This window comes from Silurus meridionalis, chromosome 7 (assembly GCF_014805685.1).
Source record: "Silurus meridionalis isolate SWU-2019-XX chromosome 7, ASM1480568v1, whole genome shotgun sequence".
Taxonomy (NCBI): Eukaryota; Metazoa; Chordata; class Actinopteri; order Siluriformes; family Siluridae; genus Silurus; species Silurus meridionalis.
The window spans coordinates 5,212,152-5,229,676 of record NC_060890.1 but is presented as its reverse complement, the minus strand read 5'-3'; the positions used below and the strand labels follow the sequence as shown (position 1 = coordinate 5,229,676).

Sequence of the window (17,525 nt, the reverse complement as noted above, 5' to 3'; positions counted from 1 at the left end):
GGAGACATCCCGCAGCCTGACCTGCTGCCGTGTAAGCCTTCCCCACTAAAGCCGATGTAGCACGTAGTGGTTTAGTAGGGAACACCGGAGCCTTTAGCGACGATGCCACGCTAGGAGAGAGATAGCTGGCTAGCGTCTCTTCGACACGCGGCATCGCCCCATAGCCGCACGCCTTAGCCCCAACCACATTCGCGTAAAGCGAGGAGTGGTGAGACGACGCACGCGCTGAGTATGGGGTTTCCCAAGAACTGGACACCTCGGCGTGCAGATCGGGGAAAAACGGCAGGCCCCGGCGCCGAGGAAGCGACACAGGACGCAAAAAGCGCTCATCCGGCTTACTGGGTCTCTGCTGCTCCACCGGCCAAGCTAGATCCAGCTTAGCAACGGCTCGTGTCACGACCTCGAGGAGTTCCTCGTACAGCACAGGCTGAGAGGACTCCACGGGCTCGCTAGCATCCATCAGCTCACCCTCCTCAGAGAGAGAGACATGTAATGCCGCGCTGCTCGTACCGGGAGAAGAAGCAGCCATCGGGCCTGCTTCCCCAATAGAGCCGAAGCTCAATTCAGCCGACGAAGCTGAAGCGGACTCATCCTAATCCAACTCCGCCGCTAAATCGGCCTGCGAGCCCTCCTCTCAAAGAGGGCTCTCCGGGAGCGAATCGTGCGCATAGCCACGCGGCTACAATCGACTCCCTCGAGAGCCGACTGTGCATGCTCCACTCCCAGGCAAACAACACACCGATCATGCGAATCCTTACCGGTACTGAAACGCGGACATGGATGAACGCACTTACGGAAACTCTGTCTGCCAGCCATCACTCGATCAGAAAAAACACAGCGAAACAGCGCTTACCTGAACGAGCAGAAAGCTAGCGTCTGGTCCATCTCGCAGCCATTTGTAGCTTCCTGTTTACGCGACGTCGCCCGCTGATGACGTCACGTCCCAAACGCCTATTGGTCAGATTATTAAAAAATTTATAAATAAATAAAAAATACAAAATCGCTTGGGCAGCTCACAGAGTCCCTCATTGGCTCCTGTGTTCCCGCCTTCTTATTCTGAAGAAACGGTTGTCACTCACTACCACTGGAGCACCTGACCTGACCTGGAAAACCTGACCTCTCTCTCACGGTAAAAAATTAGCTTTTGTTTTAAATTAATCACATTTTACTGTTGTTTTAATTGAATGTATACTTCTGAAAGATTTGTGGTAATTAAAGTTACAGGCAGGATATAATAAAGTTAAGTCTGGAGAGTGAACTGGTTTACCTCAGAGATAAACACCTGTAGAAAACTGAACATTCTTAACGATTAGCAGATAACTAGGAAATGGTCTACTAAAATGTGGAAATAACGACTTTTTAAACCATTTTCACCCGTGTTTTCTCCATATAGTGTCCTCATGATAACAGGAGGTTGAAACAGTAAAAGCACTGTGGAGTAATCTTTATCTTTCATTACCTTTATAACATGTGTATATACAATACAATACTGATTGTGATTGTGATTGCTGATTGTGACAATACTTAACATTATTTTAATGTGATTTAGGTGAAATAGGTAGAGGTGTTTAAAAAAACGTTCATATTTACAGTATATCATTTCTAAACATTATTAAAAAATATGATACGTTATGATCACATTAACGATAATGTAATTTTGCGCCGTTTAGAAAGTCAGTCAGAACCGTTTGCTGAAAACAGTCAGTAAGAAAGAGCTGGCCCCATTTGGCCCCATTTTTAACACCTATTTGGGACCCAAATGGGCCCATATAAAGAACACCTATACAGGCCCCACTTAGAGCCCACCATGAACCCATCAGTCGCCCTTCTGGGCTAACACACATGGGGCCCATGTGGAGCCGATGGACAAATTTCTCTGGGCCCCATTTGGGTTGCCCATGCAGGGCCCAAGTGACAGCCCATCAAAAACCCACATGGGGCCCACATGACAATGTTGGCTGGGTCTCCACTTCCAGACCAGTGAATACAAGCCATACCACTGGATTACAGCCTCTAAAGAGTGGTGCAAATTGTGAGTATTCATCTCTGGTGAGTAGATTGTATTTATTTAAATTTCGAATGTTTTTCCTAATGTTATTAGACAAATATTGATTCTGAACTGCTCCAGATGATGTAGGTGCACAGTTGAGGTGGTAGTAGAGGTCTGGAGTTGTCTTAACTGGGTTTCTTGCTTTAGTAAAATGGTATTTACCCTCCATATGTGAAATGCCTCTTTATCTGTAATACCATGCATTGTTATATAGAATTGATGGTTTCTATGATTGCGACGTGATAGTGGTGGTATTAAGAGGTGTGTGTGTGTGTGTGTGTGTATATATATATATATATATATATATATATATATATATATATATATATATATATATATGTCTCAAAGTATTTTCTAGGGATTGTGGCTTCCCTTCTTTCTCACTGTGCACTTACGTGCCTCCAGTGGGCTCAAGAGCCCAAATGAGACAACAAAGCAAAATAAACCATTGGCAGAATGTGTGCCGCTATCTATAAACTTTTTCCCATCTCATAACACACTGCCCCTCTTTTTTGTGCGCGATGAAAAGCCCCCCGTTTCTTCCACAGTCCCGTCAATCCACCTTATTGGACGAGGTGGCCGAGAGGTTACGGCGATGGACTGCTAATCCATTGTGCTTTACAAGCGTGGGTTTGAGTCCTACCCTCGTCGCAAGGCTGTATCTTAGTTGCCGATGTATAGCAACTTCTGTCTTTGTTGCTATTTTTATCACAAGGCTTCAGGATATAATGCCTCTCAGTGAAGCCATACTTGACTGTTTAGAGGAATCTCCGAAGATGTGTGGTTTGCGTAAACGCTATGACTTCTTGCCTTTCATTTGACATCACTGGCTTGAACACTTGTTTTGTTATCATGATAGCTGAGCATGGGTTCTCATTTAAACAGGATCTGGTTCCAGAAATGGCACGAAAGTGTTCAACTGTGTGGCTAAATTGTGTATAAATAAAGTGCAAATATTAAAAAAAAGATTCTTTATTTTTTCATTTCTTTTGTGGCATTTTATCTTGATAATTTAAAATGAAGATGGACCGTTGATGAACCTTGACACTCTCTCATCAAAACTAACTTAGATGTTATGAGGAAGAAACCTTGAGAGGAACCAGACTCAAAAGGGGAACCCATCCTCATTTGGGTGACATCAAGAGTTTGATCATAAATCTTTCAACAATACAGAACACTGGAGAGTGAGAACTAACATGAGTACTGGAGTACTGGAGGACTGGTGTGTCACAGCGAGTTTTCAATTGTTGTCCAAAGACTTGCTCAAGCATTTTTAAGAAATTTTTCCCAAACATTTTTCAATTTCAAGCATTTAAAACAAACGTTAGAATCGAACAGCATGTTGAACTGTTTTCTCACGTGTTCTTTCAGTATCAGTAACAACTAAAAAAAGGCTCCTCTGCATTGGTGCAGTTCAGGAAAACTGGCTGAGGAGGTGGAATTCGAACACACGCCTCCAGAGAAGACTGCGACCTGAACGCAGCACTTTAGACCGCTTTAAGATCAAAGTGTTTTTATCAGGTTTTGTGACTTTGGGTCATAGCTGGTTTCCTCAAGATTTGGAGAGCAGGGCTTTAAGAAGAAGGAGGATCATAGGGTGACGTATAAGAGTGGAGTAAGGTGCACACAGGTGGACTATGTTCTATGTAGGAGATGCAACCTGAAGGAGATTGGAGACTGTAAGGTGTTGGCAGGGGAGAGTGAAGCTAGACAGCATCGGATGGTGGTCTGTAGGATGGTTTTGGAGGTGAAGAAGAAGAGGAGTAGAGTGAAGACTGAAAAAGAATAAGATGGTGGAAGCTGAAGGAGGAAGACTGTAGTGTGGAGGAAGTATTTTGAGCAGCTGATGAATTTGGATGGTGTGGAGATGGTGAAGCAGGAAGTGGATAAGATTTGAAGAGGTGGAGAAGGTGGAGGAGTTCATGTACCTGCGGTCAACAGTGCAAAGTAATGGAGAGTGTGTTAAAGAAATGAAGAAAAGAGTGCAGGCAGGGTGGAGTGGGTGGAGAAGAGTGGCAGGAGTGATTTGTGATAGAAGGGTATCTGCAAGAGTGAAAGGAAAAGTTTATAGGACTGTGGTGAGAACTGTGATGTTGTATGGTTTAGATACAGTGGCATTGAGTTAAAGACAGAAAGTGGAGCTGAAGGTAGCAGAGCAGAAGATGTCAAGGTTTTCGTTGGGAGGACGAGGATGGACCCGATTAGAAACGAGCTTATTAGAAGGACAGCGCATGTAGGACGTTATTGGAGACAAGGTGAGAGAAGCGAGATTGAGATGGTTTAGACATGTGCAGAGGAGGGACATGGGGTTTATCAGTAGGAAAATGCTGAGAATAGAGCCACCAGGAAGGAGGAAAGAAGGAAGGCCAAAGAGGCGGTGGTGAGGAAAACATGCAGGTAGTTGGGTTGAAAGAGGCATATTTAGTGGACAGGGGGAGATATGGAGACAGATGATCCGCTGTGGTGACCCCTAATGGGAGAAGCTGAAAGAAGAAGATTAGGGCTGCAACAACTAATTGATAAAATTGAACAAACAATATGTGTGTCTCGACCATGAGGCTCGCACTTGGAGTCATGCCCAAATGGAATGACAGGGAGCACTGTTTGGTACCCCATGACAGCAACGGCTTGTCCACGACAAAACTGCGTAACTGCTTGGTGATACACCCAGGCCTAAATGGGACAATGAATTGAAACCTGGATTGATATTGCGTATGTGACAAATAGGTCTATGGTCAACTCCTGACCAACTGGAGTGGAGTATGCACCCTGCTCTCCAAATCTTGAGGAAACCAGCTATGACCCAAAGTCACAAAACCTGATAAAAACACTTTGATCTGAAAGCGGTCTAAAGTGCTGCGTTCAGGTCGCAGTCTTCTCTGGAGGCGTGTGTTCGAATTCCACCTCCTCAGCCAGTTTTCCTGAACTGCACCAATGCAGAGGAGCCATTTTTTAGTTGTTACTGATACTGAAAGAACACGTGAGAAAACAGTTCAACATGCTGTTCGATTCTAACGTTTGTTTTAAATGCTTGAAATTGAAAAATGTTTGGGAAAAATTTCTTAAAAATGCTTGAGCAAGTCTTTGGACAACAATTGAAAACTCGCTGTGACACACCAGTCCTCCAGTACTCCAGTACTCATGTTAGTTCTCACTCTCCAGTGTTCTGTATTGTTGAAAGATTTATGATCAAACTCTTGATGTCACCCAAATGAGGATGGGTTCCCCTTTTGAGTCTGGTTCCTCTCAAGGTTTCTTCCTCATAACATCTAAGTTAGTTTTGATGAGAGAGTGTCAAGGTTCATCAATGGTCCATCTTCATATTAAATTATCAAGATAAAATGCCACAAAAGAAATGAAAAAATAAAGAATCTGTGGATACTGGCTGAATGGCCAAGTTCATATTTGCACTTTATTTATACACAATTTAGCCACACAGTTGAACACTTTCGTGTCATTTCTGGAACCAGATCCTGTTTAAATGAGAACCCATGCTCAGCTATCATGATAACAAAACAAGTGTTCAAGCCAGTGATGTCAAATGAAAGGCAAGAAGTCGCAACGTTTACGCAAACCACACATCTTCGGAAATTCCTCTAAACAGTCAAGTATGGCTTCACTGAGAGGCATTATATCCTGAAGCCTTGTGATAAAAATAGCAACAAAGACAGAAGTTGCTATACATCGGCAACTAAGATACAGCCTTGCGACGAGGGTAGGACTCAAACCCACGCTTGCAAAGCACAATGGATTAGCAGTCCATCGCAGTAACCTCTCGGCCACCTCGTCCAATAAGGTGGATTGACGGGACTGTGGATGAAACGGGGGGCTTTTCATCGCGCACAAAAAAGAGGGGCAGTGTGTTATGAGATAGGAAAAAGTTTATAGATAGCGGCACACATTCTGCCGATGGTTCATTTTGCTTTGTTGTCTCATTTGGGCTCTTGAGCCCACTGGAGGCACGTAAGTGCACAGTGAGAAAGAAGGGAAGCCACAATCCCTAGAAAATACTTTGGAGACAGGAAGTGACAATTCACACAACCTTTAAAATAATCCCTGGCAGCGGTGGGATTAAAACCATGGCTCCAAAGAGACTGAAGCCCAAACCCAGTGTCTTCGACTACTTGGCCAAGCTACCTGTCACTCAAGGACCCCTATTTGCTGTGAAAGACCACAATGACTAGACAGAGCTACTGTCACTCCTGGTTGCTAGATCTTTGTGCCTTGCAAACCAGCGCGTTGTAAGGAGCAGAAAAACACTTTGGAATGCCAGGCATGTGATGTTCATTTGTGTCATCATTTGTACAGGATCTGATTCTGCAAATGGTAAAAAATAGTGCCACGGTGTGGTTAAATCTGTGTGTAAATAAAGTGCAAATAGAATAAAATTTCATGTCCTTTCTTCTAGTATCCTCAGATTCCTTTTTTTTTTTTACTTTGACACTCTCTCATGTACAGCCTTTGTAAAAGAAAAAGTGTCACATAAAAGCAAATCAGTGTATGCCTTTACACAGTACACTGGTCTGCATAATCCGGTCCTTTAATGTTTTCTGAAAATAAGATTTGTATGTGTCATTTGGACCTTTTAAATTTACCAAAAAAATTAAATCCTACCATTTTATTTCATATTGGTTGTCCTATTTTGCAGATTAAGAAAAACCTCTACAAGGAAATTGTGATCAAGGATTCCTTCATGGCAATCTAAACACATAATGCAATGGCGGTATCAGAATTTTGTGTGCAAGATCTTCCTATATGCACATTTTCATCTTAAAATGATTTTTGGCTTAAAATTTCATTGTCATGTCAAGTCAAGTTTATTTCTATAGTGCTTTTCACAACAGACAGAAATCAACAGTCAAGGTGAATGGTGTGCATTTATCTTTGATGAGCAAGCCTGTGGCAAGAAAAACTCCCTCAGATGTGATCAGGAAGAAACCTTGAGAGGAACCAGACTCAAAAGGGGAGCCCATCCTCATTCGGGTGACATCAAGAGTTTGATCATAAATCTTTTAACAATACAGAACACTGGAGAGTGAGAACTAACATAAGTACTGGAGTATAAGATTATAAGTAATGTTCTTCCTACAGTCTTATATACATTCTATATGGTTAGTAGCTCCTAGTTTTATAAGCTCAACATTTGTGATCATCACAGATCCAGCATCAGCTTCTTCATGCCAGAGCCTTTAAACACTCCAGGAGGTCCAATGTCAAAACCACACATGTAGCGGGATCCAATTGGCACTGGTACGTCTCTAGATGTTTTGGGATGTTTGCAAGTTCGGCATCTACTTTTACAAAGGTCCATAATCTTCATGAGGTGGGACGTGACTGGAGCTGGCAACCTCAGGATGCCTCGGGATGGGGAGAGAAAGAGAAGCAGTGGCGAGAAATTAGCGTAGCTGCTGTTCATGATATTAACAGCACAAGTTGATAATGTGCATGTGATCAGATGTTCTGGAGCACAAGGTTATGATGTGAGACGTATGTTATGTGTAGGCTTTGCTAAAAAGATGTGTTTTTAATTTGCACTTAAACTGGGAGAGTGTGTCTGAGCCCCGAGCACAGTCAGGAAGACTATTCCAGAGTTTAGGAGCTAAATGTGAAAATGATCTACCGCCTTGTTAGATTTTTATCATGCCCAAACTAAACTTAATTCTTGGAGAGGTTTTCCATACGACCTGCTATGCCCGTGGTACCTTTCTGATATCAGGGAAGAAGAAATACACAGCACACAGAATGCATGTTCTTCCTCTTCTTCTCTATTGCAGGTAGCAGAACGTATTTAAACACATACAGAGAAAAGAAACCTGACCTAGTTGTTTCCTGTTTAGACAAAAGGATATACTAGCTGGAGATGTGTGAGTCCAGATAAGACTCCCTGTTTACCTTACAGACTAACATCGTAAATATTCTATTGACACTGAGCAGACAAAGGAATGTGTGTGAAACAGTGTGAAAACCATCTTAACACTAACAATGGCCACTTTAAATCATTTATGATTTAGCATCACACACCAAAACATAGGATGTTCATCCTTGGAACAGAACCGGTGACACAAACTGCAAATGAAAATATAAAGACAAACAAAAACATACAGCCTAAAACAAAATAGTGTTCAACACTCGTAAACAAACTCTTAATCTTCTCAAAAAAACTTTGTTCAGCAGTTGTTTCACGTTCTCCAAGACATCATGAGACATTTATTTCTCAGTGCTTGTTCAGTATGTCTATTAGCAGTATTATAAGGTATACATAACAGTTTACTCTCACTGAATAATGTATTCAAAGAGAATAAGAAAAATTGGGAGTCTAGTTACAACTATGCACATATTGTTATAGAATTTAGACCTAGAGCAGGTATCAGGGTAAGCTAAACAAAACAGTTAAGTGAGTCAGATCTTCACCCCGGAGGTGGCCCCCTTTCTACTATAAAGAAAGGATCTTTCCGTGGGCTCTCAACTGTTTCAGCCCTGAATACTCACTTAGGTAGGCTTCTTAGGCCAACAGACCAATTAGTGCATAGAATTAGTAGGCGCTGTTTTGATCCTGCTTGCGTGTATCCACTGTGGCTAATAATCAGTCAGAACTCCAGTTCTGGTTACAGCTAGAACAGTCGCTGGACCCAGATACTTTGGCTCAACAACCTTGGTAGGCTTCAGACTTCTTATCAGGACCTGCTGATTAGGCACAAAAGGGTGTGTTGGCTTATCTGTAGGCAGAGGAAGAGTTAGTGAGACATCAGCACTGATAGAATTCAATTTCTCAACCAGGGCAGAAATGTTGTCGTCCACCATCACTTCCAGGTTACCTAAAGAAGAAATGCCAGTGCGTCCCCTGACCCATGGGGTCAAGAAAGGTTAGAACATAAAACTTTCAAAGGTTAGTTTTGTTGAAGATAGGGTCATTCTCATTTCTATGAGTACTACCGGGAGAACAACAGTCCAATTTTGGCCTGTTTTAATGCAGGCTTTAGTAACATGTTCCTTAATGGTTCTGTTTGTTCTCTCTACCACTCCAGCTGACTGTGGGTGATAGGGAATATTAAAATACTAAGCTTTTAGCCAAAAGTTGTGTTACTTTAGAAGCAAAAGGTGTGCCGTTATCACGTTCAATCACACTAGGAATACCAAACCTAGAAATGATCTCTTTTGTTAATATTTTGACAACCGTTTTAACATTCTGTCTCACACACGCAAATGCTTCTGGCCACTTACTGAATCTGTCAACTATAACCAACAGGTATCTCAAATTTCCTACAGGTGGCATATGTGTAACTATGGCCACTTTGGCAGGGAGTTGAACAGCTTTTAAAAAGTCGCCTATGAGATAAAAATGTGCTATGGGCTTTCCATCAGCTGTTTTAAAGTCTATTTGCTTCCATGTTTCGGCAAAATCATGCACAACACCATAAGCATACTTAGAATCCGTGTATATAGTCACTACTTTACTTTCAGGCAACTGACATGTCTTGTAAGTGCCACCAACTCTGCAGCTTGTTGATGTGTACGGTAATGATTTAGCTTCAACTATTACATCAGGTAATCTTACAACCGCATATCCACATAAATACACATCATCAGAAGGTTTTGAACATGAACATCTACATATAGACAATCCCCCTCTTCCAGGGCCGTATCTAAAAGATCGGGCCTACAAGAGGTCTCTTGTTCAATGTGTTTAAGGCAATCATGTGTGTCGTCAAAACCATCTACGTCAATATCGTGTAGCAGATCACGCAGAGCTACTACAGCTGAATGCGGCTGAGAAGAGGCTTAATAGTGAAGATTTCCGTTGCCAAGAGCGTGGTCTCATAACCAGATCTACGTTGTGCTGTCATATGTTGTGTAAAATAGCTGTAACCAAGGTCATAAAAACTGTAACAAAATCTGAAAAAGATAAAATAATTATTCAAATGCACAATAATTAAAAATAATATTTTAAAAATATTATTTTAAGGTTTTGGGAATAAGATATTGCCAAAGAAATTGGTCACTGCCAAAAACCAGGGATATTTTTGAAACTGAATAATTAAAAGTAGCTCCACCCTTAATGATTGCTCTTCATCATCATTGGTGCTGATCAGAGGGGGGCAACCTGGAACAGAAAAAATAGAAAAGAAAACAAATATGGCCGTCGGAGCATAGATGCATGCCTTTAGCAGTACTAAAAAACGAAAAAAACGAAATAAGAAGTCAAGCTGATTTATTTGATAACTTTTGAAACGGATTTTCCTTAGATCATCTGGGATTTCTTCTTACCATTTCTCTTTCTTGGTAAGTTAGCAAAAAAAAAAAAGGAAAAACTAAGGCTACCTTATTTAGTTATGGGTTGTGTATTGTTCAGTCTTCTGTGGAGTCAGGTGTTTTGAAATATTACTGTGGATAATTCATTTAAAATATGTTTATACATTTAAGTAAAGTTATAAAATATGAGTTGATTTACTGCTTAAGTTTCATGTACAATTGTATAAGTGTAGTGTGTGTAACATAGCTCATGTGCTGTTCTGCTAACCATGCTGTTCATGCTCTGTTATGGGCTAAAGGCTAATTGAATGCTCAGATAAATTAAAGAAGTAATTATTGTTATAGCTCTTTTGGGAAAATGTGAAAAAAGGGTAATTGACTGGGAGTAAATGTGTTGATGCATTTTGAATATTATTATGTTAGAAGTTATATTTAGAAATATTAATGTGGGTAAATGAGAATTTACTACAATAAATTATTTTCCTGCCTTGTCTTTGCAAGGTTGTTTTTTTTTTCTCTTGTTGTTGTTTTCTTTCTTTTTTTTCCTCTCCCCTTGTTCCCACTTCCCAATTTGGTTGACATCTCTCCTTGATGCTGGATGAGGATTTGGAATTCTGGAATTAGAGTCGTTTCTGCCATCAGCTAGGAGTGCTTAACCTTGGTGGAAACTGGCGAGCCACCCTTGTTTTCCTGTGAACCCGGATCATTTTCCGTGCTTCATCTGTTTGGTAGGACCATAAGTGCACCATTTTTTCTTTTTTTGTCCTCCCTCTCTCTTCCCGGATTTTACCACATTTGTGAACACGAGCTATTTATTTTTCCCTTTGTCCTTGGAGTTGCGCGTCAGCATTTTTTCGATTTTTCTTTATTATTTGCAACAGAACAGACACTGAACTACACTAATTCTGTTTATTCCATTAATCTCTATGCAATGACAATTGATTGAAAGACATTTTTTTTGGTGTGTCTTTGGGTACCTTACCTGACATTTATTGTCACCATACTGTTTTGATTTTCTTTTTGCACCTGGTTGAAATTGTTCTGTTAATGAAAAAAATACAGAGGTTGTTGAGTAAAATAATTGAAATCCTGCTTTTTGAATTTGAACTGGGTGACGTGCATAGAAGGGCAAGATAACTGACTAATAGTGAGTGGCTAAAATTAATAAACCGGAAATGTAAGTCAACATAGAGATATAAGGAGAAAATACTTACCATACAATTATAGTATTGATTTGCAATCAATTTCTCTGCCTTGCTGCAACACCGGTTCAAGAGCGGACATAGTCTTCTGATCTGGTCCTAGATATTAGAAGGTCGTTTATACTAGACTGTAGGACAAGTGCTACATAGCTGTTACCTGATGTGAGGTGTACAGTATCAAAGGATGTGACAGCACCGTTTTCTCAGCATCCCGGACCATCAGAGCCGCAGCAGCCACTGCACGCAAGCACGAGGGCAACCCTTGTGCTATATTGTCTAAAGATTTGGAAAGATACGCAACAGGGCGATATCTGTCACCGTGTTCCTGGGCTAGGATCCCCGCAGCCGTACCACCAAGTTCATGCACATAGAGGTGAAAAGGTTTAGCATAATTCGGCTGACGAGTCAACAAAACCCTGAGGAAGACGGGTACAGGTGAATTGACGTCCCCTATAGGTAAACGTGAAAAGCGTCTGCGTCTCTGAGGCCAAAGGGACACTGAAAGAAGCAGAACAATGATCAATCACAGTAAAATATCTGTGAGTCGCTGGTATAGAGTTAACAATAGTAGCTACATCAGGTACCAAAGGAGCTAACAGAATAACTAATTTATTAATCTCTCGTAAATCTTGTGTTAACCTCCAGCATTTTTTATCTGCCTTCAAGACAGGATTAATCGGTGTGTTATAAGGTGAATGTGTCTCGATCAAAACACCTTGTGACAATAAATTGTCAATAACTGGAGCAATGCCAACATTCTTCTCTTTCGACAATGGATATTGTTTAACAAAAATCGGATAAAAATTAGTACCAGTCGGTGTCACTACAGGCAAAAGGTGAGTTACAGGACATGAAATTGGAAATCTATCCATTCCCTAATAGAACTTCCCCTTTTTCCTAGGACCTCCTCCTTGTTGCAGTGCAGAGCATAACGGGTTAACTTAACCTGGAGCATAGTAGAAACCTCTAGCAGCTTTTAAATCTCTAGGAAAAAGTATCTAGATGTGACACAATTTCACTCCATAATGCCAAATAGTCTAAATAAGGATTAGTTCAATAACCGGCACAATTCCTATACATAAAATCTTTGGGATTTTCTTCCGGCAATAAGCGAGAAATGTCATGACCCATCTTTTTTACACAGAACAAAGAACAGACACACAACACTTAATATACAGAAGATACACACAACACATAACACTTAGACAATACAGCTGCGCTAGGCACCAGGGGATTGCAGTCTTCAAACAAAAAAGGTAATCCAGTCTCTCCAATTGGATCACAAAATCTTTTCTCCTCCTTTTTTTTTTTTTTAAAAACAATTAATTTTTCATTTATCTATTTTTTTCGGGCATATGAAAATTATCGTGGATTCTTTTGGATACTTCAGACAATATCGCCTCTATTAGACAGACCATAAAAAACGTCTTCTAATCTTGCATCTTACATCTAAGGTGAGGAAACCAATGTCGCGACGAAATCATCCCACCAAAGGAAATTATCATTAATTCAACAATTAATGCATAACCAAGACACGAACACATATGCAGCCCTATTGGCTGGCATACGGGACAATCCCCGCAAACAAGTAAGTATCTTAAAACTTACCTTGATGCGTGATTTCCCTTTTTGGATATTGCTGAAAGTATCTCGCTTCTGACACCAAAACTGTTAGATTTTTATCATGCCCAAACGAAACTTAATTCTTGGAGAGGTTTTCCATACGACCTGCTATGCCCGTGGTACCTTTCTGATATCAGGGAAGAAGAAATACACAGCACACAGAATGCATGTTCTTTCTCTTCTTCTCTATTGCAGGTAGCAGAACGTATTTAAACACATACAGAGAAAAGAAACCTGACCTAGTTGTTTCCTGTTTAGACAAAAGGATATACTAGCTGGAGATGTGTGAGTCCAGATAAGACTCCCTGTTTACCTTACAGACTAACATCGTAAATATTCTATAGACACTAAACAGACAAAGGAATGTGTGTGAAACAGTGTGAAAACCATCTTAACACTAACACGCCTTTCGTGGACTTTGCTATTCTAGGAACTACTAGAAGCCCAGAGTTATGAGATCTCAGGGAGCGTGGCGGATTGTAGCGTGTTAAACCACTGGAGTGACACTATACCCGCATATGCCATGGTGCTTCCTAAAAAGTAAGATAGTACTGAAAGGGAGATTTCAATAACAAAAACAGGGTAACCTAAAGGTGTCTAGGCAACACTGCACTGTATGACTGTAGGCGATGAAGCAGCTCTGTTGGAGAAGAGCTAGACTATTCAGTGTAACATTTGGCATTGATTTACCACAGGAATGACACTATACCCTGCATATGCCATGGTGCTTCCTAAAAAGTAAGATAGTACTGAAATGGAGATTTTAATAACAAAAACAGGGTAACCTAAAGGTGTCTAGGCAACACTGCACTGTATGACTGTAGGCGATGAAGCAGCTCTGTTGGAGAAGAGCTAGACTATTCAGTGTAACATTTGGCATTGATTTACCACAGGAATGACACTATACCCTGCATATGCCATGGTGCTTCCTAAAAAGTAAGATAGTACTGAAAGGAGATTTCAATAACAAAAACAGAGTAATTTAAAAGTGTCCAGCCAATGATGCCTCCACAACTATAAGAGATGAAGGAGCTCTGCAGGAGAAGAGCTAGACTATTCAGTGGACCATTTGGCATTGATTTACCACAGGAATGACACTATACCCTGCATATGCCATGGTGCTTCCTAAAAAGTAAGATAGTACTGAAATGGAGATTTTAATAACAAAAACAGGGTAACCTAAAGGTGTCTAGGCAACACTGCACTGTATGACTGTAGGCGATGAAGCAGCTCTGTTGGAGAAGAGCTAGACTATTCAGTGGACCATTTGGCATTGATTTACCACAGGAATGACACTATACCCGCATATGCCATGGTGCTTCCTAAAAAGTAAGATAGTACTGAAAGGAGATTTCAATAACAAAAACAGGGTAACCTAAAGGTGTCTAGGCAACACTGCACTGTATGACTGTAGGCGATGAAGCAGCTCTGTTGGAGAAGAGCTAGACTATTCAGTGTAACATTTGGCATTGATTTACCACAGGAATGACACTATACCCGCATATGCCATGGTGCTTCCTAAAAAGTAAGATAGTACTGAAATGGAGATTTTAATAACAAAAACAGGGTAACCTAAAGGTGTCTAGGCAACACTGCACTGTATGACTGTAGGCGATGAAGCAGCTCTGTTGGAGAAGAGCTAGACTATTCAGTGTAACATTTGGCATTGATTTACCACAGGAATGACACTATACCCTGCATATGCCATGGTGCTTCCTAAAAAGTAAGATAGTACTGAAAGGAGATTTCAATAACAAAAACAGGGTAACCTAAAGGTGTCTAGGCAACACTGCACTGTATGACTGTAGGCGATGAAGCAGCTCTGTTGGAGAAGAGCTAGACTATTCAGTGGACCATTTGGCATTGATTTACCACAGGAATGACACTATACCCTGCATATGCCATGGTGCTTCCTAAAAAGTAAGATAGTACTGAAATGGAGATTTTAATAACAAAAACAGAGTAATTTAAAAGTGTCCAGCCAATGATGCCTCCACAACTATAAGAGATGAAGGAGCTCTGCAGGAGAAGAGCTAGACTATTCAGTGTAACATTTGGCATTGATTTACCACAGGAATGACACTATACCCTGCATATGCCATGGTGCTTCCTAAAAAGTAAGATAGTACTGAAATGGAGATTTTAATAACAAAAACAGGGTAACCTAAAGGTGTCTAGGCAACACTGCACTGTATGACTGTAGGCGATGAAGCAGCTCTGTTGGAGAAGAGCTAGACTATTCAGTGGACCATTTGGCATTGATTTACCACAGGAATGACACTATACCCGCATATGCCATGGTGCTTCCTAAAAAGTAAGATAGTACTGAAAGGAGATTTCAATAACAAAAACAGGGTAACCTAAAGGTGTCTAGGCAACACTGCACTGTATGACTGTAGGCGATGAAGCAGCTCTGTTGGAGAAGAGCTAGACTATTCAGTGTAACATTTGGCATTGATTTACCACAGGAATGACACTATACCCTGCATATGCCATGGTGCTTCCTAAAAAGTAAGATAGTACTGAAAGGAGATTTCAATAACAAAAACAGGGTAACCTAAAGGTGTCTAGGCAACACTGCACTGTATGACTGTAGGCGATGAAGCAGCTCTGTTGGAGAAGAGCTAGACTATTCAGTGGACCATTTGGCATTGATTTACCACAGGAATGACACTATACCCTGCACATGTACGTGGAGGGAAGGTGAGATCCAAACAGCCAAAGGTTCAAGATTCCTTTTGTTTCTTTGTAATCTATTTACAGACTGTTCAGCATGAAACCAGAGTAATTTAAAGGTCATCAGGCAATTATGGCCTCAATGTATTAAAGGGAAGAAATCATACCGCTAGACCAAAAGGTCTCCTTGTGGAAGAAGTGTCTACTGATATGTCCCTGCATAGTTCATGTGCTTTGCTGGCATATATCTTCAATTGAAGCAAATAGAGAAAACTTTAAAGTGTCCAGACAAAGCCGCCCTCTGTAACTACAGGAAACAGACCGGGTTATTAGTGATTTGAACTTCATTTAAACTTTTGTATTAAAATGTCACTGTACATTGCAATTACATGTCTCCTTTTCTCCATGCTGACATTTTGAAACAGTTACTGTTGCTTTTGCTTTTAGAGTGCAGAGCAATGTAAGGGAGAATTGGTCCTATTTCAAATCACTTATTACGTAGGGAATTGTTTTCTGGGTTCTCATTGAAGAAAGTGCTATGGCATTGTGCTACCTAAAATGTAAGATAGTACTGTAAGGGAGATTTCAATAACAAAAACAGAGTAATTTAAAAGTGTCCAGCCAATGATGCCCTCTACAACTATAAGAGATGTAGGAGCTCTGCAGGAGAAGAGCTAGACTATTCAGTCAAACACTTGGCATTAATTTACCACTGGAATGACACTATACCCTGCACATGTAGGTGAAGGGAAGGCGAGATCCAAACAGACAGAGGTACAAGATTCCTTTTGTTTCTTTGTAATCTATTTACAGACTGTTCAGCATAAAACCAGAGTAATTCAAAGGTTGTCAGGTAATTATGGCCTCAATATATTAAAGGAAAGAAATCGCTCTCACAGGATTTAAACGATTTGTTTGTGCTATGAGGTAACAAGCACCGAGCGAGGACCGAGTTGTCAGCGATACAGTTGTCTGACAGCGCTTGTTCAACCCAACAAAGGTTATTCAGTGTAAAATAGGGCTCGTCCGGATTTGAACCGGGACCTCTCGCACCTAAGCGAGAATCATACCCCTAGACCAACGAGCCAGACGACGGGTTTACGGTTCGGCTCAAAGGTCGGTATGCCAAGGTAACCTCAGAAAACGTCCACACAAGAGCAAGGTCTCTTCGAGAGTTTGGTTGTTTCTGGACCACTAATGTAACAAGGAACCAAACGAGAACCAAGTAGTCACATTTCAAATTAATTCACCACTGGAGTGACACTATACCCTGCATATGCCATGGTGCTTCCTAAAAAGTAAGATAGTACTGAAATGGAGATTTTAATAACAAAAACAGGGTAACCTAAAGGTGTCTAGGCAACACTGCACTGTATGACTGTAGGCGATGAAGCAGCTCTGTTGGAGAAGAGCTAGACTATTCAGTGGACCATTTGGCATTGATTTACCACAGGAATGACAAGATACCCTGCACATGTAGGTGAAGGGAAGGCGAGATCCAAACAGCCAGAGGTCCAAGGTTCGTTTTGTTTCTTTTTCATTTATTTACAGCCTGTTAAGCAGAAAACCAAATTAGTGGATTTGGGAGAAGAAGCAACTTTTCCGGGATTTCAACGTCTTTTGTGCTGTGAGGAACAAGCAGCGGCGAGATCCACATTTTCATTGGATACAGTGTGCGGATAGCTCTTTGTTCACTCTTACCAAGTTTATTCAGTGCAAAAAGT

The 17,525-nt window shown here is 41.0% G+C and overlaps 1 non-coding gene across 1 annotated transcript; it reads left to right on the top strand.

Moving 5' to 3' along the window:
* Positions 1 to 2,619: 2,619 nt before the first annotated feature.
* trnas-gcu lies at positions 2,620 to 2,701 on the top strand. Its single transcript has one exon. It is a non-coding gene; the product is annotated as a tRNA-Ser (tRNA).
* The last annotated feature ends 14,824 nt before the right edge of the window (positions 2,702 to 17,525 follow it).